Source organism: Poecilia latipinna, unplaced genomic scaffold, assembly GCF_001443285.1.
Source record: "Poecilia latipinna isolate Pla-1442-1.1 unplaced genomic scaffold, P_latipinna-1.0 Scaffold2723, whole genome shotgun sequence".
NCBI lineage: Eukaryota > Metazoa > Chordata > Actinopteri > Cyprinodontiformes > Poeciliidae > Poecilia > Poecilia latipinna.
Window position 1 is genome coordinate 62,078 of NW_015115339.1, and position 4,157 is coordinate 66,234.

The 4,157-nt window shown below is 39.3% G+C and overlaps 1 protein-coding gene across 2 annotated transcripts in view; it reads right to left on the bottom strand.

Annotated features, from left to right (window-relative positions):
* Positions 1-2,747, bottom strand: part of rnf223 (ring finger protein 223) — a 9,135-nt gene extending 6,388 nt beyond the window's left edge. The window contains exons 1-2 of one of the 2 annotated variants that reach the window (XM_015021108.1): positions 2,323-2,747; positions 1,931-2,031 (exon numbers count right to left, since the gene is read on the bottom strand). The gene's annotated coding sequence lies outside the window, so the exon portion shown is untranslated. The remainder of the gene's footprint in view (positions 1-1,930; positions 2,032-2,322) is intronic. The other variant, XM_015021107.1, reaches the window with a different exon arrangement.
* Positions 2,748-4,157: the final 1,410 nt, after the last annotated feature.

Consider the following 4,157-nt stretch of genomic DNA (forward strand, 5'->3'; position numbering starts at 1 on the left):
TTTTCTTTTTTGGATTAATTTTTAGCTCTTTATATTAAGTAAAATCTAGTTCCACCAACTGCCTAAGTTGGTGGAACTAGATAAAAATGTGTAGCTTAAGCTGAGTTTTAATGTGTGTGTGCGTGTGTGAACATCGCAGGAACACAGGTGTTCTTGTGGTGCTGCCCTCAGGCCTGGTCCTACTCAGCTCTCCCAGGCACAGAGGCTCCATTTGTTCTCCAGCTAATCGCTCCATCTGCCCTTGACATTCCTGCTGCTCTCCCTCTTTATTCCTGAAGCTGGTCGTGCTTCTCAGGGATTAGGACAGATTTTTCTGTGTAATTGTCATGACATCTCATCAGATTCTCTGAAGTTCAATTCTAAGGTGTGGACTCTTTTTCTGTGGTAAATGATGAAGCAAAATCTGTTTCCTGAATAATATTTAACTTTCCATAAGTAAATGTAATTAACGGTTCTATAAATAAATGAGACTATGCCACTGCAAATGGATTTGGACTGAAACTGAGAAAATATTTCTAGCTTCAGGAACCTTCAAGTTCAAATAACTTAACATGAAATATTGCATATTTTTCATTATTGTGGCTTTTTAAACACCCACTAACAGATTTCTGCTGCTAATGTGTTTAGACGTTTCTACGTATATTTTTTTACATGCAAAATAATTAAATATATCTTAGTTGTAATAGGTGAGTTTGTGTGACATGTAAACAGATTTAAAACCTCATCATTAATACCTCTAATTAAAATCTACAGTGTTGGCCTCAGCTTTTAGCCTTTAGCTCGACATGACCTGACAGTAACTTAGTAACCACATTTTATCTTGTGGCCAGTGAGGAGGAGCACAACAGAAATAAATTCCCTGTTTGTAAAAAGTTACATCAACATCTGAAGCTATTGAAAACTGAATGGTTAGTCTGAATCCAATATTTGGTTAAATATGAAATAATTGTCTCAAAGGAACATTTTGCATTAAAAGTAAAGTTTCTCTTTCCTCTCTCAGCATGGATGTCCAAAACAGCCAGAACAAAAAATGAATTATTTTATATAATCATATGTTTGACATGTCAATGTCAATGTCAATGTCAAATTTATGTAAATGGCACTTTAATAATAGGTGTAAAACTGCACCAAAGTGCTGTACAGGAACGACAATAACACAAATTGATAAAACAGAGTATCAAAACACTACTTCAAATAAATGCCAAAGAATAAAAATCCCATCAGTCTCAGCTGGAATGAGCCTCAGAGACAAATTGTCTCATTTGTTGGTCCACTGCTAGAGAACTATGAAATAATTTAAAAAAGTAAAATACTTATTCTCAAACTGTAATTTATTATTTTCCATTTTATGTCTTAAGTTAAAAGAAAATTAGAAGTTAAAAGAATAATAAATGTTGGTATTGTTAAATATTTCTGATTTTATCTATTTATATCCAGTTTTAATTAAAAATGTTTGCTTTATTTGGAACCTCAGTATTCTGTCATTAAGGTAAAATGTCTCGGTGTGGTTTGAAGGTCGAATGTCTGTTTATAAAACAAACAGTTTGATGTAAAAACCCATTCAGGTTGTGAGCTCCAATGCTTAAAAGAATCTGGAGTGGCTGCTAAAAATGGCTCCCAGACTGATAACTCCTCAGTCAAACATTAACTGAGTTTCTGCTCAACCCAAAACATAAACGTCAAACACTGGGTGGGTCTCTCTGCTGCTGGCTCCATTCACTCATCTGTTTTTCCTCCCCTGTCCCACTGACCTGTCTGAAAACCAATCCCAGTTCCTTTGGATGCCAGTCAAGGTTGTTTTTTATTTATTTATTTATTTTTCTGCAAGCCTCATCAAGTATTCAGACTTCTGCAGCTTCTTTGTGTTTGTTCCAACTGCCTGTTTCTGTATATCCTGTAAATCCAACTGTCATGCTCAATGCAGCACTACCTGTTCTCAGTTTCCACAGCAAATGAAACCTGATCCACCTGACGTCTTCAGAGTGAGGGGGTGGACCCGTTCAGATACAGGAGAGCTGAATGTGAGGTGGGCTGTGGTAGAAGCAGATGGGAGAGAGTGTAAACAAGAAAGACAATGCAGGACGAAAGCAGAGACACCAGAGTCCAACATGCAGAACATGAGTTTGCTATGAGGGCTCAGAGTTCATTCTGTTTGATAATCCAGCTATGAAAGTCAAGAACACTCAGCAAAGTATTGATGAGGTGCTTAAAAACAAACTAACTCATTGCATGTTAACACAGCTGCTGTTGTCTGAAGGAGTGTTCCTTACTGAGTCAATGTCATAAAAACAGAAGATTTAGATCTGCAGAAGTCCAGTTTACCTGTTAGAGGATGAAGATGTCAGTCTATCCCTTGTTGATCCGTCACTCAGCCTGGCTCAGCTCACTGCCTCTCTACATGGGAAAAGTTAATGGGCTGGATTCAGAAACCTCAGAGTTTTAGTTGTTGTTGCTCAGGTTGCTCCTTCTAATGTGATGTCGTTCTGCGGTTCTGTCTGAGCGAGACAGCGGGCGTTCAGTGCTGGAGGCTGATCCTCCTTCCTCCTCAGTCTGTTGGCCGTTACCACCTGCCCTGTTCTGTCAGCTCCCTTTTTAGCCCTCTATGCAAATAGAAAGACTTGGCCTTGGGGTGGCGCCTGCAGTGGAGGAGGAGGAGAAGGAAGAGGAGTCAGGACTGAGTAGAGCTGTACTGATTTCCCTCCACTAAACACTCCTCCCATGTTTATACTGTTGTAGTTCCACCTTTCATCCATACTGGAATAACTCAGGAGCACAACCCTGGAGAAAATAGAAATCCTTCAGAATAAATGCTCCTGTCAGCTCCATTTATCTTGTTCAGAACCAGATCAGAACCAGAACTGAACCATTCACACCCAAACTCACCAGATTCTCAGAATGTGGCAATAAAGTAAATCAAACCAGACCAAAAGAGTTGCAGTGGTTTGGGTGTTTGAGCCAGAGGTGGCTGTTTCCTGGCAGCTTTTAGAAACGTCTCTGTTTTATTGTAGCCAAATGTTGCTTTTCTGAGTTACAGCTCAAACTTTCTACTTCACAGAACACATGGAAACACATTTGAAGCAGCAATTTGAAAAGTAACCTGACTAAATAAAAACACCAAAACAGTCAAATAAGTAGAGCTCAGATGTGATGCCAGCTTGTTTTAGTAGAGTAGATTTATATTTATTAGATATAATTTTACAACCAAACAGAGCAGAATTTATCCAGGTCCAAACTGAGGATCAGTGACTGTCTGGCTACCAGCTTTAATCTAACTGACTGTTTTTGTCGTGATGTTACATTTCTTCACAGTGAAACTTTTTTTAATTGACGATATGGCTGAAAATCAATACTGATAATTATTGAGTCATGTTTTGCTTTAAATATCTGAAATACTGTGACCTTTCCTGTTTAATCCACAGTTTTCTATCCAGCCTTTTTTCTTAATTTTTAAGCAGTTATGAATCACGGTGGTAAAACATGAAACTGCTGCAACTTACTCACTAGGTTGTTGCTACCAACCTAGCTTAGATAGCAGTGAGAGGTTGAGTGGATAACATCTTCCCTCTGCCTACATCTCCCAGAATGCTGTATGGCTCTGGATCAGAGTCTAGTGAATATTCTAGATATTCAATAAGACGTATTATTGATACCATTATGTTTATTGCGATATAGTGTTGATTTATTGTCCAATACGAAATTTTGTTAGATTACTGATGGGCTTGACAGGAAGTAGACCCCAAATCAAATTCTGCTCTGAGCCCCATAAAATCTGGGGCCAGCCCTGCTGGGAATCCTAAAATCTGCAGATTAAAATGGAGCCTTTATTAGCGCCGTTTTCTCCAGATTACAGATTCAGACTGGCAGAGCAGCCATGACATCGATACAGAAGACACAGAAATACTGTCATGCTGCTGCCGTTCTTTGTATGAGCCATTTTGTAGGAGATGAGAATCTGTCCAGCGGGTGATTTCCATGCAGCAGTGATAAGCTAACAGGTGCTGCTGCTGAACTGTCTTCACACAGGAGCTGTGACAGCGACCGCCTGCTTCCTTCACTGTTTCTGACCACCGGTAGCCACAGAGGCGACTCTCAGTGAGGCTGCTTTTCGAGTCCTACAAGAATGGCTAGAAATTATTTTTGGAAATATAAGCAGCACC